This window comes from Fukomys damarensis, unplaced genomic scaffold (genome assembly GCF_012274545.1).
Source record: "Fukomys damarensis isolate Sample0158 unplaced genomic scaffold, DMR_v1.0_HiC HiC_scaffold_4, whole genome shotgun sequence".
Taxonomy (NCBI): domain Eukaryota; kingdom Metazoa; phylum Chordata; class Mammalia; order Rodentia; family Bathyergidae; genus Fukomys; species Fukomys damarensis.
This window is the reverse complement of record NW_022900916.1, coordinates 65,818,045-65,825,985: the sequence shown is the minus strand read 5'-3', so window position 1 is coordinate 65,825,985 and position 7,941 is coordinate 65,818,045. Positions and strand designations below refer to the sequence as shown.

The window sequence follows — 7,941 nt, the reverse complement described above, 5'->3', positions numbered from 1 at the left end:
AAAAAAAAAAAAAAAAAAAAAAAAAAAAAAAAGATCACACTTTCTAAAACCACAGTGAACTTTTAGTGGCCAAATGAGTTTTTAGCTTTTGTTTTTGGGAAAGAATTATAGTCTTTGAGATTAGCCAGTAGTAACAAAATAAGGCAGTTCAAACTTCTGCATTTTGACAAAGGTTGTTCCAGTCCAGTATCTTGTTAGTTCTGACAGGGAGCACTGCAAATACCTCTTCTTGGAGTCCTTAGCCTTAGAGATTACCTTTACCCTTAAGAATGCTGCCTCATTAACCCTCTTTAAACACAACACACGTCATTTAGGAGCTGTATGAGGAAAATTTTAACAGCCTCATTGAGGTATAATTGATACACAACATACCATACATAAAGTCTGCAACTTGATGAATTTTATTTTTATGTATACATCTGCAAATCCTTCATCACAATATGTAATCAACATTACCACTACTTCCAACAGCTTATTTACTACAGCTTTCTCCATACTGTCATATCCCTAAGCAACTACTGATCAATTTTCTGTGGACTACTTGCATTTCTTAGTTTTTAATAAATGGAATCATGGTTATGTGTTCTTTTCTCTGTTACTTTTCACTCACTGTATTCATTTCGATATTTATTCAGTAGTCTGTTTCTTTTTTAGATACCTCAATTTGTTTAAACATTTGTCTCTAGACGTCCCCCCAGAGCCTCATGCAGTCACAAGTGGGGGCTTTTTCAGAGGTGGCTGGATCTAAATTGTGTGATGCTGGGATTAAGTGTGTGTTATTACTAAATGAGTCCACTGATAGGTTTAACACCTGCTATAAGCCCAGTAGCTGAGATAGAATATAAAAGTGGCAGAAAGAAGCTTCTAAGGTCACTTGGACTTGTTTGCTTGCTGCTTTTGCTGCCTTCTGCCTGCCATGAACTGTTTCTCCTCGTGATGTCCTTCTGCCATGCCACCCTACTTTGGAACCAGCCAACTGTCTGTTGAAACTCTATGAACTGTAAGCCAGATAAACCTTTCCTCCTTTAGCTTTGGGTGTTGGGTATTTTGTCTCAGTAAAGAGAAAAGTAATAGATAACATGTAAACATTATGGACATTTGGGGTATTTTGAGTTTGGTCTTATTAATAAAGCTACTGTGAATAAGGTCCAAGTTTTTTTTAGGGCATTTTCATTCATCTTTCTTAAGTTTCTCTGTACAAGAATATGTAGAATGTGTATAACACTCATTGCACATCAGATATTAATATATCACAACAGCCTCGTGAAATAGAAACTATTGCTGTATTGATTTTATAAATGAGGAAGGTTAAGTAACATGACCAAGTTTCCTTATTCTTAAGTACTAGAATTTTAATCAAAGCAATCTGGTTGCAAAGGCTTTGCTATTCATTATTATGTGAAGGGTTCTTAGAACACAAATTTAGTGGATCATTGCCTCCAGAATTAATCATTAGCATATATACATATATATTTCTGTGGGCATAGCTACCTTGAATACTTTTGGATTCCTCTCAACAGATTCAGCATTGCAGCATTACTAATGGAACATGGAGATTCAATAAAAACTTCTTTGTTCATTTTTAATTCTTCTTTTAATTATTGATTTTAATCTTAATTTATGAAGGCAGTGTAGTATAACATAATATAATGTCTAAATATGACTGCTTTTCTCAACATAACTAATACAGTTAGAAACAATGTACAGTTAGAAACTAGCACAGTTAGAAACAGTGAAGCTGAGGGTGTCACTCTTTTGCATTCATTTAATTCTAAACAGCACCCTATGGCCATTCCTTCTTCCCTTGTCCTAAGGGAGGTAGAAAATAAAGTAACTCAAACCTAGAAGATCTCTGATCTTCTACAGAAGAGCACAAGCATGTTGGATCTCCCAGCCTGACCTTTAATCACCTTCACCCTTCTCCCATGTTATTATGCGTTCATAAATATGTACTACGTGTAGTGCATATAATGAAGATCAGAGTGAATTCTGGGATAAGCATGCATGTTAAGAGCCCCTACTAATGGGACTCAGCACTCTGCCAATTATTCTTGTCAATCATACATAGATTCAGGAGGAGGAACTTGGTCTGAGGTACACATCCTTTAAATTCCAAAAGTCTGATTATTGGTGGCAGGTGTTGCTGTTTCTGTGTGCCATGATCTATGTACAGTTCTTTTACTTTTCTGGTACTCCAGCACCATTTTTTTGGTCTGTAACATATCTATTATCAATATGGACTTATCATAACCACAATTTCCTGTGATCTTCAATAAATGTAGCTGCTTGCTACTGGACAAATGGCAATTCTTTCCTCATTGTACACAAGAGCTTGGACCATCTCTGCCCATTCCATGATAACAAGACTACAAAAATAATGTGTAACAAACACTGTTGAGATTGCCAAGACTATTTCCTCTTCCTCAACAAAATTTCAATTTTCTTTCCTGGAATTGTCTCTTCCTTATGTTATGTGAATTAGAGAGATGAAATCAGGTTTCTACAGACATAGGTCAGGCATGAGGCCAAAGCTATTGGTTTTATTGCACACTCACCAGACTGTCCTTATCCCTGAATGATTCTTGTGGTTTCTGTTTCTGAGCCTGTGGATCAGCATGGATTCCTGGTCATAAATAAGTTTTATTTCTCAGACCCCCCAAATTTCTGATTATTTTACTTTTAGCCTAGCAAAATTGATTTTCAGGAAACAAATAGCACTGGTCTACAAAGTTATATGGGCACAAATTTGAGGAGATAATAGTTACATACATTTTGTGCATGTGATCTCAGAAAATCTAGACTAGTGTACATTTTATTAGTTTGAGCATCCTGAGCATCACTATAAAAATCATAATTTTAAAAAATTCTTTCAAATTATATTAAAATAGATCAAGTAAAATCATAAGAAGGGAAAAGCTTTTTATTTTTTTTTGGAACTTAAAAAAATAAAATGTGAAAATTTGTCTAGGACACTGAAAAGTACAATAGCAATGCAGTTTTATCAAACAACTCCAGAAAATTTCTTTTATAGAGCCCATTATTATATCAGTCTTCAATAATGCTAAGTCATGGTGTGACTGATCAATTTGTAATTCTGTGTGTCAACACCAACAGATCTATTTCTAAAGTGCACACTAAAAGGAGAGAAAAATACAGAAAAAAAGTTGGAAAATTATGAACAAATCCTAAAATTAACAACCTTTTCCATTTTCTGTGGCATACTACTACATATAATAACTTCTGTATTATCATAAGCAACAAAGAAAAATTGGGTGATTGTGAAGAAGTCATGTTAGTTAAAGAGAAAGGACCGCTTAATTTTTAAGATATTGATTATAACCAGAAGGAAGCAAAAACTCTTTAAACTACTATTTTAAGAATTTTTGTAACAATTCAAGAAATTGTTTCTGCTTTACATTGTTTTGAAAAGAGTACTGATTAAGGTTCTTTTCTATCAAGCACTTTAGACAAAACTTCTTAAATCAGAATAATTAGAAAAGTAAACAGGAAGGTAAACTATCTCTCTGCAATAAGGAAACAAAATGAAAAGTGTGTAAAAGTGTTAATAAAAATACAACAGGCTTCTACAACTGCACTCAGGAGAGAGATGGTGTCTTATATGTAGTCCCTTCTTTATACAAATGAGGAGAAGAATAGAAGGCAGGATAATCAGAATTGCCGGGACACAGCTCTTCAAAAATAGGTTTCCAATTTGTGCAACCAAAGTAATAACATTATTTTCTCTAAAGGCTCATGAGGAACTGCAAGTAATGAAGCTGTAGGTAAAATAAAATAGAAAATGTGAGTGAAACAGAATGGTTTGTATTTGGAGTGCTAAAAGCAGCTAACTTGATTTAATAATTTGTTTTTGGGAAACCAAATAGACCTGCCAAGCAAAATAGCATTGCTCTAAAAACTGACCTACATTTTACTTAAGAAAACAAGCAAGAGGTAGCAAATTCTACCTAATTTATTTTTGCTGACCAAATCTTAATAACTAATAATATAAGATGATAGAAGAAAGGGGTACCACTGTTAGTGATGGAAAAATTTAAAATGATGACTGGTGATTTTTGTTCATCCCAGTTTTAAACACATTTTATAATCAAGATCATATGTGATCATATGATATTATGTGGCCTGAAATATTTACTGCCTGATCCTTTATGGTAAAAATTTTCACAGCTTTAGCCTGAAAGAAAGCATTTACTCCCCCTTCCCCTTAGTTGTTCCACTTTCAAGAGAACTGGAATGAATAGAAGAAATGACTGTAAAACCTGACAGTACCTGAGTCTGAGATAAACTTTTGTCAGGAAGATCAGCAGCCTTGTTGTAGGAGAAACGCTTCTCAAATGATTTGTTGCTGAGTGTGGAGATTTTCCTGTTTTATAGTTTGAGTTCCAAAAGTTTGACCTAGAATAACAGTATTGTATTCTTTTCCTTTCCAATAATCTCAAAAGCACAAGTATTAACGAAACTTCATGGCAAATATTATCTCTTCCTCACACATACAAACATTAGTGCAGTGAAAATTGAAATGACTTTTTAAGGATCATGTGGTGAAAAAGAGGAATTAGGAATAAAGCTATTCGCATGAGCATATCTCATGAATAAAGCATTACCCCCTATTATTCCCAGCTCTGCAATACAGTTAAGAGTCTTTGAGAATTGACTCTGTGTCTTCTTTGTCTTGTTGCAAGGATGAGAAGAATGCGTACTGGGGAAGATGTGAATATTTTAACCATTACGGTCAATAAGACGAATCTACGATGGAACACCTGACAGACGACTTAGTATTTTTGATCACCCCTAAAATGTGTGAGTCTGGTTAGGACAAAGTAAAAAACAAAACATAGTTTTAGAGGAAACTGAAGCAAAAGAAAGGCATTTAGAATATCGCAAAACCGCTCTTTCTGAAATGTTAGGACTGTGGCAAAGCAAAGAAAACAATGTATATTGGGTCATGGCACGAGGGGATATAGTTTTATAATTTTTATTTTTATTGCATTCTGCAAGAGTGGAGCAAGGCCACCAGATCACCAGATGAAAAAAGGAAGAACTTGAAGGATTCAGGCCTCTCCTTTTACCTGCAGCACATTCCCTCTGAATATCTTAAATTTTGTTCCTTTGTCCATACAGAGGGCAGAGGATGGACCTTCCAGAAAGTCTTCTGCCTTGATGGCTTCTTATGCCTTCCTCTATATTCCTCAGAGTTCTGCTAAACCTCTTCCTTGGATTCTCAAAGTCAGTACCATGGACCGCGGACATCAGCATCAGTCACCTGGAGGCTTGGTAGATATACAAATTTTTCAGACCTTCTACTGAGACCAGAAAATAAAGGGAGAAAGTGAAAGGGCCTCCCAGGTAAGCTGAAGGTAAGGTAAGGTAAGCTGCGGGGAATTTAAGCACAAGGGACAAAGGCCTAATTACAGTACACTGGGCACAGGAGTACTGAACTCTACTGAGACAAGAAGCCCAGCAACAGAAGCAGCTAGCTGTAGATAAGCCCCTAGGTTTAGGTGCTTCCTTGATGTTCTCCATCAGAGCTTACTCCGCCAGCAAGGGCTTTTCTGGTTCTTTTTAAAAAGCGCGATGTTTATTACCCACTGCTGTTCTGTTGGATTCATTCTCCTTCATTTTCAGAACAAGAGCCCAGAGAAAGAAAGCTCCTTATCCCATGGCAGTTCCCCTGCACCAGACCCTGAGGTGGTGGGGTCTAAGGGTCTGTGAGTAAACCCTCCCGGCGATTCTAATATCCACAGAAACCTGAGAACCATGACTGAGAACAGTTGCATTTTGTTTTGCTTTTGGTCGCCCGGTGATTCCTTCGTTGTGGCAGGGTAGGATGTAAGCACCAGTCCTCATTTGGAGCACGCAACTGCTGGGATGGTAAGTGCTGGGCTTCCGTGATGAATTTAAAGAGCCAGCGTTTAAAGTAAAGGAAGATGTCAAGTACCCCTGGCGGTGAGCCCGCGAGGTCGTGTGCGCCCCCGCCGGTCTCCAGTTGCCCACCGTGGCCTGCCGGCCAGGAAGCCCACCGGGGTGCGCCCGCCCGCCTTGGGGGAAGCAAACAGCTGACAGGAGGACGCGGAGCCGGGAGAGCGCCCCCGACCGCGGGCCCGAGAGACACCCCAGTCCCGAAGCCGGCAGCCCCGTTCTAGACACTCAGCCTGGGCAAGTGCGGTGGAAGAGCACGAAATGAGGACCGCAGTTAACAAAGAACCTGCAAGGCATAGAAGAAAACTTTTCCTCGGTGACTTTGGAAGGGACAGAAAGCCTTCGCTGGGAAGCTCTGGTTCAAAGGAGTCTGCGTGTTCAGCGCCTGCCAACTTTGGAGACAGACGAACAAGTCCTCCGGAGAAGACAGGAGCCCATGGCTACAGGGAGAAACCATTCACGGCCTGTGATCGCTGCATCGCAGAAGTCCCCAGACCTTCGCCAGCCTGGCATCCGCCTCAAAACCCAGCTAATTTAAGAAGTACCGTCGGCGGTCCTGGGACCAAGCAGATCAAGCTCAGGAAGGTGGCGCTGCAGTTTGGGGAGCCTCCGGTTGAGGAAGGGTGTGATTTGCAAGAATGGTACCCTGCGGACCCGGGGGAAACAGAATAGAATCCACAGAGAGTGGCTCGGAGTCCCAGGTGAGCTCACAGGGTCACTGATGTGTACTCTGGCACACCCACAGGGGTCGGACACCCGCACTGCCACGTGGGAGATGAACTGGATTTGGAAGCTTGTTTGACTGAACCCCAGAGACTTCTGGACCGCGAGCTAACTTCCGCCTGGCGGCCACCGAGAGAAACAATTGCCTTCCCCAGATCCTGGAAGGCCAGCCTGGCACCACAACTCCAGCTTGCTCTTGTACCAGGAAGGTTCCCTGTTAATAGTTCACTTATCTCGTGATGAGCTGTTGTTCTTGCCTTATTTGTACAGCGAGTGTGCTGCATTTTTTAAAAATGTAAGTGTATCTTAATCTGAGAAAGATCAAACGTGAAACAGTCTTGAAACGAGCTTAGTTGGTTAAGGCCCACCGAGCTCCTTTCTCCAAATCAGACTGCCCAGTGTGCTTAACTGTCAGTTCACATTTTCAGGTGGGCTGTGATCTGGCTGTGGCTTCATGGGACCAGTGTAGAGCTAGCTTTCCCTGCAAGTATCAGACAGAATTCTCAGAGTCAAATGCCGTGGGTGCCTTTTTGGAAACTCTCTTTCTGGCCTTTTGTCAGTATGTCAAACCAAGTTTTGTTTCTCATACAGAACTCTGGAAGTCAAGGATGTTAAACTGAATTGTTAATAGGTTTTATATAAGTCATGCAGTTTTAATTTGGTAATTTTAAATAGCCCTAGTTAGGGTCTTAAGCTATATGGTATGCTGAGTGTTAAGGGAATGTGGAGTTAGAAAAAATATTTTTTTTTTACAGTCAGTTAATTTAACATATAAAATTGCTGTAAATGATAACATGTACAGATTATTTGTACAGATATTCATTTGTAAACTTAAGACTTGTGTTTCTATGTGGTAGTCCAGCCATCACAACACGAACGTACCTGAGTTGGGGAGTGAGGATTGAGAAAGGACAGCACACTCAATAGTGTGGAGACAAGAGGTCCCATTTATTTCACAGAAACAGCTCCTTTTAAAGGCAGGCCAACAGGAAGCACCAAGCAACTATTAGGGAGGAGATCAGATCTTTGGCTAGTTCCTCCCATCACAAGGTCAAATTTAACAAAGTCCTTGAGCCGGGCATGGTGGTGCATGCCTGTAATCCCATAAAACCAGTCTGGATTACACAGTGAGCTCCAGGTCAATCTCATCTGAATAGCTGAGACCCTTGTCTCAGAAAAGCCAAATAGAGTCATAGATTGTGTACATGTCTCAATGGTAGAAGTTACTTTTCCAATGTCAAATGCCAGTGGGCTCCCACAATTCCCCCTTTTTTATTATAT

General features: G+C 39.6%; 1 pseudogene; it reads left to right on the top strand.

Annotated features, from left to right (window-relative positions):
- LOC104868242 overlaps window positions 1–6,900 on the top strand; it is a 7,372-nt pseudogene extending 472 nt beyond the window's left edge.
- The last annotated feature ends 1,041 nt before the right edge of the window (window positions 6,901–7,941 follow it).